This window comes from Muntiacus reevesi, chromosome 22, assembly GCF_963930625.1.
Source record: "Muntiacus reevesi chromosome 22, mMunRee1.1, whole genome shotgun sequence".
NCBI classification, from domain to species: Eukaryota; Metazoa; Chordata; class Mammalia; order Artiodactyla; family Cervidae; genus Muntiacus; species Muntiacus reevesi.
The window spans coordinates 13,677,629-13,691,530 of record NC_089270.1 but is presented as its reverse complement, the minus strand read 5'-3'; the positions used below and the strand labels follow the sequence as shown (position 1 = coordinate 13,691,530).

General features: G+C 53.0%; 1 protein-coding gene across 1 annotated transcript in view; it reads left to right on the top strand.

Moving 5' to 3' along the window:
* The first annotated feature begins 1,032 nt into the window (after positions 1-1,032).
* JAKMIP1 (janus kinase and microtubule interacting protein 1) overlaps positions 1,033-13,902 on the top strand; it is a 148,515-nt gene continuing 135,645 nt past the window's right edge. The window contains exon 1 of the mRNA XM_065914058.1: positions 1,033-1,048. The gene's annotated coding sequence lies outside the window, so the exon portion shown is untranslated. The remainder of the gene's footprint in view (positions 1,049-13,902) is intronic.

Below are 13,902 nucleotides of genomic sequence, written 5' to 3'. Positions count from 1 at the left end.
AAGGCTGAGCGCCGAAGAACTGATGCTTTCAAATCGTGGTGCTGGAGAAGACCCTCGCGAGTCCCTTTCGACTGCAAAGAGATCAAGCGAAAGGAGATGAACGAAAGGAGATAAAACGACAGCGAATGAATGAATCTTTGCCTAACTAAATCCTACCCTTCCTTCAAGCCTCAGCTGGACATCACATGGTCCATTTTACTACTGTTGGGTGATGCTCTTTTGCCTAGTCGCGAAGTTTGTGCCACCTGCTGGCTGTGACACCGTCAGTATTTCCCTTTAACCCCTGACCTTCAGATTGCTATCTCTGGTTGTGTCTTCCAGACCCTGGATGGCAGACAGCCGCAGTTCCAGGTGATGTACACCCCCTCCAAAATGGGTGTGAACCCCCTGAGGCCAGGGACGAGTTTCCCGGGGCCCTTAGCTCTAGGCGGAGCCGTCTGCCTGCAACAGCACCTTCGACTCAGCCGGCGGCAGAGCTGCTCGCTTGGAGGAGCTCAGCAGCGGGACCCCGGCCCCTCCGGGGCACAAGTAGCCGGGTCCACTGCGCAAACTCAGGCCTCCTCGAAACTCTCCTCCTGGCGGCAGAACAGCTCCCGGCAACGGCCCCAGGCTGGGGCGGGGCAAGCGCCGGGCCTCCCCTCTGACTGGCAGGAGGACGGGCCAACCGGAGGGGCGCCCCGGGTGAGGGGCGGGGCCGCGCTGCGAGCCTGGCGGCTGGCGGCGGAGCGAGCTGCAGCCGGGAGTGTGCGGCACGCGCCGGCCGGCTGCCCGGAGCTCGGTCACCCGGCGTCGCTGCACCTCGCCCCTCGCCCAGCCGAGCCACGCGCGCATCAGCCCCTCTTCCTCATTTGCTTCTTTCGATTTTTTTTTTTTAAATTTTGCATGAATCCTTCTTCCGTTCCGTTTTGTCCTTTTTAAGGCGGGGGCGGTGGCAGCGTAAGCTCAGGGCGGGGAGGGGGCGGCCGGAGGATGCGGTGCGGGGCTGCGCTCGCTACGCCCGCTGCTGCTGCTGCTGCTGCTGCCCGGCTCGGGCCTGAGCACCGAGCAGGTGGGTACAGGTGCGCCGGGGGGCGGGAGGCGCGCGCTGGCCAAAGGGAACCCGCGGACCCCGCGATCGATGGGGCTGGCACAGTGGCAAGGGAGGCAGTGACCGGTGCCGCCCCGCCCCGTCACCCACCTGCCTCTCCCCTCCTTTAGCCTTCGCGCCCCCTTTGATACCGCTGCCACTTTCGCATTTCACCTCCGAGGTCCCCCACCCTTTCCTTCCCATCCCCCACTCCCCTCCAAATCCCCCTGCGGCGTATCCCGTCCGGAGGACTCTGCGTCGCCTCCCTACAGACGCTTCCCCCGCCTCTCTTCCTCACGCCACCCCCATTTCCACTCCTCTTCCCATTCCGCCCCCAATCTGTGGAGGGGGATGGGGACCCACCGGGTGCCTCCCGGGAGTGGCGCGGGGGATGGGGGGGCGTGGTCGGCCGGTTCCCTGGATGTCCCACCCACTGAGTAGGTCTGGGTCCCCCGGATCTCAGCCGGGAGAGATGGCCCAGAGGATGGAACCCCGGGGCCGCGCCTTAGAGGCTGGGGGCCGGGAGGGCGAGGCAGCCCCACCCCACGCACTGCACACCCCCACGCTGCTCCGCCCACGTGGGCGCCGGGGAGGAGGCTGGAGAAACGCGAAGAAAGGCTGGTACCCACCCTCCCGCCTGGCCGGCGCGCCCTGGGCGCACTCGGCCTCCGGAGATGGCGCACAGGGATTGGCTCCCGCGGGGCCCGGCACCTTGCCGGATGCCCTGCGTTCAGGCCAGCGGCCTCTCGGGCCTGCCGCGCCTTCACCCCCTGGCCCCTTCGCTCCATCGCTCCATCACTCCACCCTCCTGAGGATCCGGTCTTGTCATCCCTGATAGAGGCTGCTTCCCACGCTGGAGCCTTTTACCTAAAAGCAGCCACCACCCACCCTCCACCCCCACCTCCCGCGTACACACCGCCAGCACCACCCTTCCCCACACACTCTGGTCTGCCCTTCTCCGGACGTCTGGGGCGGCCTGGGCTCTGCGCCAGCCTCTGCCCAGTTCTGTAAGCTCCAGAGATACTGTATCTAACCCTGGTCTTCCTCCGCCACCCCCACCCCTTTCTTGCACACTCACAGGCACACTGTCCTTGGCCTTTGCTTGTTCCCTCTCCGGGAACATCCTTCCTTCAACTAGACAGTTCTAGAACAAGGCAGGGAGAGTCTGGCGGGCTGACCCCCCCCCCCCATCACCCGCCTGAGTGTCCCTGTATGACAGGGCTGGACACGCTGCCGTCCTATCCGATAGCCTCCGCCTCCCTGATCAGACGAAGAGGTCCTGGAGTGGGGTGCAGGCAGCCTCAGCCCCTCACAGGGGGAGTCACCGAGAGTAAATATCAGGCCTAAGGGCGTCCCGCCTCCCATCTCAGGGTGACCCACTGGTGGGGGCCGAGGCTATAGGAAGGGGCTGGTTTCTTCTCCAGGGCCTTGGGCAGATGGGTGGCTCTCCCCTGAGCCGGAATGGATGAGGAGGAGGGGCAGATTTGGAGATGGGATGGGGTGGTTAGGAGCCCCCCCTCCCCCTTCCTGCCCCTAGGATGCTTGTCCAGCAGGACATTTGTTAACTCCTGGAGACCCACTGGTCTGAGCAATCTTTTTGTTTTGTACAGCTCGATGGAGGCTAATGGATGATTGCAAAGCTTTTGTTGTTGAGACTCCTGCATGTGGTTTGTAATGTTAAACATCCCTGTTCAGAGTCTGGGGTGGGTGGGTGGGGTCACTCTTGCCTTGAGTCTTATCCTAGTGAGAAGCTCAAAAGGGTCAGAATGTGGGTCCAGCAAATGAATTCATTGCCATTTTTCCTCCTCCACAAACCACCTACAGCTCCCCCTGCCTCCATGACCCCCTCACAAGTTCTTCCCACCCCAGCTTGCCTGGACCACCTCTCTCTCTCCCTGCCACACTGTTTCAGGCACACACGCCACCTCTGTGTCCCCTGGTGTGTCTTCACATTTAGTGTTTCCCCACGGGCTGTGTTTTCTCCAAAAAGGTTCCCCTCCTTTGTGTGTCTGGAGAACTCCTATTCATACGACAAGGCCCAGCTCTCATGTTACGTCTTGTGGTGTTCCTCGATTCTGCTCAGATTGTGTGGGTCTCTTATCTCTCACGTCTCTGCTGGCTCAGGCGATGAAAGAATCCGCCTGCAGTGCAGGAGACCTGGGTTTGATCCCTGGGTTGGGAAGATCCCCTGGAGAAGGGAAAGGGTACCCACTCCAGTATTCTTGCCTGGAGAACTTCATGGACAGAAAAGTCTGGCTGACTACAGTCCCTGGGGTTGTAAAGAGCCGGACACCACTGAGCGACTCACACACACTTAGCTCTCGCAGAACCTTATATCCGTACATTGTGTAATATTTATGTCATTTTTCCTTAAGAAGACCTTGCCCATCAGAGATGAGAGGCACAGTGAGATGTGAGAGGCAGCACCTGTTTGGTGGGGCTCTGTCTTTCTGGGGAGGTACCTGTACTGTCAGCGCTATAAGAGAGACACGTGCAGAGAGAGCATGACAGCTCCCTTCCCCCGACCTGAAGGCTTCACGAGGAGGAGGCAGGATGGAGCCCTTTTTTTTTTTCTTTATAAATTTATTTTTGGCTGTGCTGGGTCGTCATTGCTGTGAGGGCTTTTCTCGAGTTGAAGAGAGTTGGGATTACTCTCCAGTTCTGGTGCACGGACCTCTTGTAGTGGCTTCTCTTCTTGTGGAGCACAGACTCTAGGGTGCGTGGGTTCCAGTAGTTGCGGTTCCTTCCTGGGCTCAAGAGCACAGGCTCAATAGCTGTAGCGCCTGGGCCTAGCTGTTCCGCTGCATGTGGAATCTTCCTGGTCCAGGGATCGAACCCATGTCTCCTGCGTTGGCAGGTGGATTCTTTACCACCAAGCCACCAGGGAGGCCCCTGGAGCCTGATTCCTTAGTGCACAGAGCACGCTGGGGCTGGGAGATGAGCAGCAGAAGGAACCATTTCTGAGGACGGCATCAACCAGCAGCAGTTGCCCCTGCGTGCTGTGATTTGTTTCTCTAAGTGTTAAAGGATCCGCTTGCCAATGCAGGAGACATAAGAGTCTGGGGTGTATCCTGGTTCTTTCTCTGCCTCCTTCCCCACTGTGGTTGGACCAACCTGCTGGGCTCCTGAAGCTGTGCTCATCGGTATCCTGTTGTTGACAACTGTGTGATCTTGGGCAAGAGGATTAACCTTCTGAGCCTCTATTTCCTATGCAAATAAGGGCAGTGGTCCGTCATTGGCTGAATTGGTGTGGGGGTCAGAAGTGTGGTCTCTGGGCATCCGAGTCACTTAAATAAGTGTTCATGATGATAATTCAATGGACATGAACTTGGGCAAACTCTGGGAGATGGTGAGAGACAGGGAGGCCTGGCATGCTGCAGTCCATGTGGTCCCAAAGAGTTGGACACGACTTAGTGACTGAACAGCCACAATATGATGATGAAGGAATGTGTGATACGTGATTTGGAAAAATAAACCCTTTAGCATTGTCACAGAGTAAATGCCCTGGTTAAAGGCCCTCACCCTCTTTGTCCTTCCCAAGCTAACATCATCAGGCCAATAAACTAAATATTCAATAAGCAGGAATGAAAGATGAAGGGGATGGGTGCCATGTTGACATTCCAACTGTGCAGACTTGTGTGAGAAGCTGCTGACAGTGGTGCCAAAATCTTGAACTCAGAGGCCACTGGCCCCAGAGAAGATCCTCCGATGCCTCTTTTGTCTGGACTTTTTCCTGCTCACTGCTGGAGTGTAGCGGTTATAGTCATCTCCATCCAATTCTTAAGAAAACTCTTTTTTTAAAAAAAGTTATTGAAATACAGTTGATTTACATTGTTATGTTAGTTTCAGATGTGCAGCACCATGATTCAGTTATATATATTTCAGATTATTTTCCATTCTAGGTTATTACGAGATATTGAGCCTAGTTCTCTGTGCTGTATAGTAGTTCCTTGTTGGTTGGTTCCCTGTTTTAGGGAAAACCCTTAATGAAAATAGTGGTCGTAGGCTGCGGCTACCAGCTGGGTGAGGTGGGCTGTGAAGGAACAGGGCTGAGTTAGAGGACCTGCCCTGAGAACCAGCTCAGATCCTACTGGCTGTGTGACCTTGGGCAAGTCACTTAACCTCTCTGTGCTCAGTTCCTTTCTCGTGATGTTCCCTGAAGGAAAACAGCTCTCTGTGGTTGCTTAAACTCCCACTCCTGCCATGAATTATCTTAATTTAAACTGCCCAGCAGCAGGCAAGGTCAGGATTGCGTGAAACCCTTTGTCAGGGGCTGTATCTGGAGATGGAGCTGGAAGAATTAAGCAGTGGTGGGGGTGGGGGATGGTCTCCCTCCAGAGTTTAGGTGTTGCTCCATGAAGCACGCCGATTCCTATAACAGAAAGACAACTTTCCTACAGGACTGGTGTGAGAAATCGATCAGAAGAGCCTTCTTAGTGCTTTTAATAGAAACACGTTACCTTAAAGCCAGTAGTAGCTGTTGGTGTTGCTGTAGCCTGAGGCTCAGAAAAAGGCCTGCAGGCTGGCCACCAGAGGGACCTTGGCTTGTCACTCTAGCGCTCAATGCCTTTGGGAAATGTTTTCTGGCTTATGCCTTTCCAAAGCCAGAGGGACAGCCCAGGCCCTGTGGGTCAGCAGTGAGGGGCAAGGGCCAGGAAGGGGGTCCTGGGGTCCTCATGGTGTGAGGGGCAGGGGTCAGGAGCCTCGCCTGTAGCGGGTGGGAAGGGGCACTAGCACTTGCAGGGCATCGCCCAAGAGGGATTAATTACCAGGACAGAATTAACGTGCTGGTACCCAGCAGCGGGGCTTCCCAGGTGGCGCCAGTGGTAAAGAACCTGCCTGCCAATGCAGGAGACATAAGAGAGGTGGGTTGAATCCCTGGATTGGGAAGATCCCCTGGAGGAGGGCGTGGCAACCCCCTCCAGCATTCTTGGCTGGAGAACCGCATGGACAGAGGAGCCTGACTGGCTATGGTCCATAGAGTTGCAAAGAGTCAAACAGGACTGATGCCATTTATCCCGCACGGGGCGGCAGAGGAAGGGCACTGGGGTTCTCAGAGTGAGGGAGGAGCCAGCTCCCTAGTGGGGAGCAGGGCTCTGCTCTTGTCTTTGGTGATAGTATTTATTTTCAGAACCACAGGGAATACTGTTCCTCTCACTGAGGTCTACGGACGTGAATTGAGACAAATGCTGTTTTCCTTAATGGTAGCTATTAACATTGCCTGAGTACTTACCAAGTGCCAGACTATCCGCAAGCTCCGGCTCATCCACCCGGTGCTGGACGTTGTAAATAAAGTTTTATTGGCACACAGCCATGCCAGTTTGTGTACCTGTCGTCTATGGCTGCTTCTGCCCTGTACTGGCAGAGTTGGGCAGTTGGGGCAGACATCTGTCAAGTCAAACATTTACTACCTGGCCCTTTGCAGAAGTTTGCTGCCCGTGGTCTGTGCTGTCTCCCTGGTTTGAGTTCACCCAGTCCTGGACACAGCCCCAGGGCCTTCCCTGATAGCTCAGTTGGTAAAGTATCTGCCTGCAATGTTGGAGACCCCGGTTCGATTCCTGGGTCAGGAAAATCCACTGGAGAAGGCATAGGCTACCCACTCCAGTATTCTTGGGCTTCCCTTGTGGCTCAGCTGGTAAAGAATCTGCCTGCAATACAGGAGACCTGGGTTCAATCCCTGGGTTGGGAAGAGCCCCTGGAGAAGGGAAAGGCTACCCACTCCAGTATTCTGGCCTGGAGAATTCCATGAACTGTATAGTCCATGGGGCCACAGAGTCGGACACGACTGAGTGATTTTCACTTGGACACAACCCCAGAGGAAGATGTTTACATTTCTCATTTTATTGGTGGGCACATAGAGGCTCTGAAGCCTACCCAGGGTCACAAAACTGGCAGCCCATGTTATTTTCTTTTTTTTGAAGAGGGGGATAATTTATGTTTTTTGTTAGCTGCTAATTGAATCTTACACATGTTCAGAGAATGTGGTTCTGTATGATACCTATTTTAAAAAATTTCGATCCCACAATTTCTTAATGTCCCGGTACCTGATGACTTCTTAAAATATCTTTGTTTAAAATATGTCCATATAGTCCAGTGGCATTGAATACCTCACAGTGTTGTGTAACCACCATCAGCATCCATCTTCAGCACTTTTCTGTCTTCCCAAACTGGCAGGTCACGTTCTTAACCATGACCCCCTCCTGCCTTGTGGGAGTTTTGTAGAATAAAGCAAGCATCAGCAGCATTATAATTTAGCACAGGAGGCTTTGCTGGAAGCCTTGGGATTGAATGAATGCTGGCTCTGCAACATACTGACCGTGGATGATCGTCTGTACCCTTTGAACCCTCTGGGGCTCAGTGGCCTCATTTGTGAAATGTGCATAGCCCCAGTCCCTGTCCCTGCCGACCACGTGGGTGCGAGGAGGAAATAAAGAACAGAGGTGAAGAGCCTCATGCTCTGGATAGTATCTATGATGCTGTCCCTGGAACAGCCACACCTGAAACAGGTGTGAGGTCAGTCTGTCCTCTCTGCGTGGCTCATGGTGTTTCCTTTATCCTCTCCAGATCCTGGAATCATCCACAGGACCCTTGGTGTATCCTAAAGCCCCCAACTAGACCTCAGGGGACCTGTGTGCTGTGTGGATGCAGGTTTCCTGCTGTCCTTTCTCCCCTGTGGCCCAGACTTGGCTGAAGGGCCACTCTAGGGAATGAAAGGAGGTTCTGTTGCGGCCATCCCAGGGCTGCCAAGGGCCGCCCATCGTGGCAGTAATGCCCTTGTGTGTGCCAGGTCAGGGGATGCACTGGCTCGGCCTGCTGGCCCCCGAGCCTCCATCTCGGCTGCATTTTGATACAGGAGCCCTGGACTGGGCCCTGGTCCCTTCCTCAGGGCTGGGGGGAGTGGGGCACACCACCAGGAGTGTCCTGTTTCCCTTGCGGGACAGACCCTGAGGATTACAGGCATCTGCAGTGGAGGCGTGCTGCTGTCCATGGGGTCGTGGAGTCGGACACAACTGAGTGACTGAACAGCAACAAATAGTGGAGGCGAGAGTGATCCGGTAAAGTCGCTTTCTGCTTCTTTTAGCTTCGGAAAGTCCATCTTCTCTTTTTTCCATTTCTATTCTGGTACTTCTGGAGGCTGATCACTCCTGCCTGCTTTCTGAGACATGGGGTTTTATTTTATTTAACAGAATCACCACCTGACTCTTCTGTCAAAATAATTCTTTTTTTCCTCCTTTCCCCTCTCCTTTTTAAAGCTGAGCTGGACTTCAAGATTAGCCATGTTAAAATATACAAGTCAGTGGCATTTAGCATTAATATATTCACAGTGTTGTACAGCCAACACCTCTGTGGGTTTAAAAACACTCATCACCCCCAAGGAAAACCCCTCCCCTCCTGCAGCCTTTGGCAACCACCCACCGGCCTTGTGTTTGTCTGATTCCCCTATTGTGGAATTTCACATATACGGACTAATATATAGTGTGTGGCCTTTTGGGTCTGGCTTCTTTCACTCAGCGTGATGCCCTCAAGATTCATCCAGGTCATAGCATGCATCCGTACTTCACTCCTTTTTAAGGCTGAGTAATGTTCCGATGGACCACATTTTGTGACCCATTCATTGTTTCCAGATGGACACTTAGGTGGTTTTCACCTTTTGGCTGTTGTGCAGACTGTTTGAAGCCTGGCTTAAAGTGTTAAAAAACTTTCTTCCTGGGGCCTTGGCTGCCAAGGTTCTGTTCTGGTGTTTACCACTCTCTTCCCATTACTCACTGATTCATCTGTTCGGACACTCGTGTCCTCCACGCCCAGCTCTGCGCTGGGGACCTCCAGCCTTGACTTGCTCTTGACATCTGGAGAACAGTTTATTGATGTCTCATTTTCCAAGCCAGAGTGTGGGAGTACCCAGAGGCAGGAGGGCCGGCACGGGGCACCCGAGTGGCCCAGAGAGGCAGCTGGCACCACACAGGGAGCCCAGCCAGCTTTCTCTGTGTTCCTGGAATGTGCCAGATGCTTTGCAGTTGGGTCTGCCCCTTGCTTCCTGGCCTCTTCATCTCCTGCCCTCTCCAGAACTGGCTTCTTCTCATCCTTCATGTCAGCTTAAATTGCCCCTCTTTGGAGAGGTCTTCCCTGCCCTTCCCTGGGAGATGCCCATCTGCCCCCTCCACTGTTACTGTCCCCTTCGTCCCCCTGTTGCTTCTGACATCAAGATCTGAAGTGGGTTTGTTTCCCCATTTGTGATCATTGCCCTGGTCCTCATAAGCTAGACCGAAAGCACTTCGAGGGCAGGAACCTCATCTGGCATGTTTTCTGTCTCCCAGCGCAGGATGTAGGCATGCAGTAGGTGCCCAGGAAATAAGTGTTACTGCTTGGAGTCAGATGTGAGTTAATTTATTAACTTCACCTTGCTAGCTTGGTGATCTTGAGCCTGTTTCTTAATCTTTCCGAGCTTCACTTTTTTCTTCTGCTCAGTATGGAGAAAAGTCCTGTGTCCCAAGCCCTTGGGGTTAGAGTGGAAGTCAGAAGTAACCGTGCAGACGGCCCAGAGCCTGTCAGTGTACAACAGATGTTAGTTAGCGCTGCTGCTGGTGGTGGTGCCAAAAGTAGTGCTCATAATAATTGTGAATGAGTCTCCTAAGTCATATGCTCGCGTGCCCTGGAGAGTGGAAAACATAGTCTGAATTTCAAAGACTTTGTAGGAAAAAGAGAATGAGAAAGATCTCAGTAATAACTTGAACACTGATTACTTATTACAACAGAACCATTTTGGATATATTGGCTACATGAAATGTATTATTAAAATTAGTGTCACTTGTTTATGTTTACATTTTTTAATGTGGCTACTAGAAAGTTTAAAATTGCATGTGGGGTTCCCATTGTATTTTGGGGGACAGTGCTGTTCCAGAGGTTGGTGGGTTTGCCTTTGTGAAGTGTGTGGCCCTGGGCAAGTGAGTCACATGTTTTCCATGCTTCAGTTTCCTCCTCTGTAAACAAGAAGCTCAATCTGATGACAAAGAATGACAGTGCACTTTTGAGGGCCTCCTGTGTGCCCCTGAAAGGAACTATAACCCCATGAACACGAGTGGCTAGGTCCCTGCCCATGGCAACTTTCAATCTGAGAGAGGAGAGACCCAAATAAAACACAAACCCCGCCACTAAGCCTCTGAAGTGTCTAAGTAAGGGTACCTGGCAAACAGTGATAGAGTAAAGAGGGCTGGGTCTCTAGCTCTGAGCGATCAGGGCTGAAACTTCAATACTTTGGCCACCTGATGTGAAGAACTGACTCATTTGAAAAGACCCTGATGCTGGAAAAGATTGAGGGCAGGAGGAGAAGGGGACGGCATAGGATGAGATGGTTGGATAGCATCACTGACTCGATGGACATGAGTTTGGGTAAACTCCAGGAGTTGGTGATGGACAGGGAAGCCTGGCGTGCTGCAGTCCATGGGGTCGCAAAGAGTCAGACATGACTGAGCGACTGCTGAACTGAACTGAGAGGAGAGCTGGGGTGGATCCACCTACAGCCTGAAGCAGGATAAGCTCTGCATAACTGGCAGCCAAGATGGACACTTTGGGATGATCTGAGAGCTCTGGAACATTGGGCCACTCTACTCAGAGTTGCCTCCATTCAGCGGCTCTGGCCTTTTTAATCCCTCTGCATATAACTGCACCAGAATTTTTATGTCCTGTGAAGAATTTGCATTTCATTTCCCAGAGGGTCCCCCAGAATGCAGGCCTCCCTTGTGGCTCAGCTGGTAAAGAATCCCCCTGCAGTGCGGGAGGCCTGGGTTTGATCCCTAGTTGGGACGATCCCTTGGAGAAGGGAGAGGCTACCCACTCCAGTATCCTGGCCTGGAGAATTCTGTGGACTGTATAGTCCGTAGGGTCGCAAAGAGTCGGACACCACTGAGCAACTTTCACTCACCGTGGAACACAGAGATCTCTCCTGAGCATCTCGTGGGTGGCGCTGCCCCATGGTCAGCGCTGATTGGATGAGGGTCACTGATGCTCTGGGCGTGGCAAGGCTGTCTTCTGGTGTTGCGCACCTTCTCTGCTGGAGACCGCATCTTTTCTGCTTTCTGCCAGACTTGGGAGGGAGACTGTATTGAGCTTCTTTCCATCTTGCCAGAAGCCACGAAGGAGACAAATCACTTCACCATTGGGAGCTCTGGCGTTTGGGGTGACGTTCACACCCGGACCCTGACCAGGGATGCGTGTGCTTCACGTGGAGAGATGCCAGGGGAGGCTTTGTCCCGGTTTTTCACGGGTCAGGGACATTCTCATCTTCCACACACACACACCTGCCAGCAGGTGCCTGATCTTGTGCACCTGCTGGGTGGGGGCTTAGGGGTGGGCCTTGCTCATGTGTAAGTGGAAATGGGTTATTGTGGGCGACAGTCAGTCTTCCTGTCCAGCCCTCACTGGGCTGCACTTACTGCTAGAGAACGAGTGACTTACCCGAGGTTGCCCACGGGGAAGTCGCAGTGGTGGGGGTGGGGTGGGGGTCAGATCTCTGGCTCCTCTGACAGTTGCTGATTACTTCTGCAAAGAGTGCAGCCACCTTCACCTCCGTTCAAGGCCCCCATGGCCTGCTTCCAACTCAATTCCCGTATCTCCCCCAGTGAATGGTACCCCTCTCCTAAGCACTGTCCCTCCTCCCAGACCCTTGTTTGCCAGCTCCCTCTGCATGCAACACCTCTCACCGACCCCAACTTGTGAAACCCTGCAGGCTCCAAAGCCCAGGTTGGATGGTGGGGCCCCAGGAGGGACCTATCAGCTTGATCTATGAGTGAAGACACAGTGAATGAAGTCAGTGGGGCTGGATTAAGACAGGAAGAGCCTGGAGGCAGAGGAGCAGGCCAAAGAGGCTTCCTCCTGCTCTGCCCAGGGTGTCGTGGCCTGCCCCTGCCTCTGTCCTGCCAGGTCTTCACCGGAGCATGCGTCCAGCCATACCATCTGCCCGCCGTTCCTGAGTGAGTCCGGCCTTTGCACATGCTGTTCCCTCTGGCAGATCTGCCCATTAGCCTTCCCTGCCCCATTCACTTGGTGAACATCCTCTGCATGGGCTGAGAGTTCATCATCAGCCTTATTTCCTCCAGAAAACCTTCCTTGACAACACTTCCACATTTGCAGGCTACGTCGCGTGTGTCCCCAGGGCTCTGTATTCCAGCTTCGAGTGACTTGCCTGACTTTTCTGCTAGACAGAAGGTTCCAGGAAGTGGAGGTGCTGCCTGGTCCATAGGGGGGCTCCCACAGCCTGGCACAGGGTCGGTCCACAGTGGGTGGTCAATAGCTTTTGGCCTTTAGCCTCAGTATTTGGTGTTGATAGTATTATGACTGATTTGCCTTCACTTCTGAGCCAAGAAATGAAAAATGAGTATGTTTCATCTGCCTATAATGTCAGTGTTGGGAGGGACCTTATCCGTGTGCTATTGGTTCTCTCTGTTGTTTGCATTGAGTCCATTCTGCCCTTAATAAGCCCCACTCCTTCCTTGTCAGCGGCCACCTCTAGTGACATCAACTCTCCAAAACTTCGATGCCTCAGTACTCGTGGTTGAAACACCCCTGGTTGTCCCATTAGTCCTGAGATGACAGTTGTGAAGCTTCCATTGTTGTTGTTTGTTATGTCTAAGTTATGTCCAAGTTATGTCCAACTCATTGTGACCCCATGGACTGTAGCCTGCCAGGCTCTTCTGTCCATGGGAATTCCCAGACAGGAGTACTAGAGTGGGTTGCCATTTCCTTCTTGAGCACAGCTTCTATGTAACTTAATAAAGTTTTCCTTCTGCACAGAGGGATTTCATTGCCTTGCAGTGCAGCCTGCTTTTATTTTAGGGCAGAAAAAAAAACGTTGGAAAGCTGTTCTTCAGAATCCAAGCCATGTTCTTGTGTTCACAGGTCATACTTCTTGTTAAAGTGGTCTGATTTTTCCATTTCTCCAGAGCTGCACCTCAGAACGTGCTGTGGAAGGCACATCTCTTTGGAAATTGGCAGGGCTGCTTTGTGGGCCAGGGCAGCTGGGCAAGTGAGCTCACTAAGCCTGGCAGCAATTGAGTTTCTGTGGCAAGTCTTGGAGCCTTTCAGGATCAGGGCCAGAAGAGGTTCTTTTGCCCACCAGACACCTTATTTTGAACAAAGGCCCGGATGCCCCCTGGATTCTGCCTAATCTGTTTAAACTATTGGGCAAATGGATGTTTTACTTACATGATCTGTCTCTCCCTGGAAATTTTCCAGATACCCAGGACGAGTCCAGTTTATAAGGGCTTGGGCATTACAGATCCCCTGAGTTTTCTATAAACATGGCTAAAGGCACATGCAAGACGTTCATGCATGCGTGCTAAGTCCATTCAGTTGTATCTCAACTCTTAGTGACCCTATGGACTATAGCTGTCCATGGGATTCTCCAGGCAAGAATACTAGAGTGGGTTGCCGTGCCCTCCTCAAGGGGATCTTCCTGACCCAGGGATGGAACTCACATGTCATTATGTTTTCTGCACTGGCAAGTGGGTTCTTTACCACTAGCAAGATGGATGCAAGACACGTCATACCGAAAATAAGTGAACAAGTCCTGTAGCTGGAGAGGATATCAGAAATCGGGCGTGCCCCGTGCTAGAAAATAAGGGAGGAGTTCTGGGTACCCCAAACCTCAGGTGTTTACAACATGAATTGTAAATTTTGGACTTCATTATTCACAAACTCCTGGATTGTAGTTTTGCTTTCTGGAACAGAGGGCTTTGTAGGTAAACTAAGAGGTCAAGTGACAAGGAGATTGGTGGGGAGGGGTGTTAACACTCCCAGGCAGACATGTACACTGATCATTTTGTGGTGTCTTACCTGTTCAT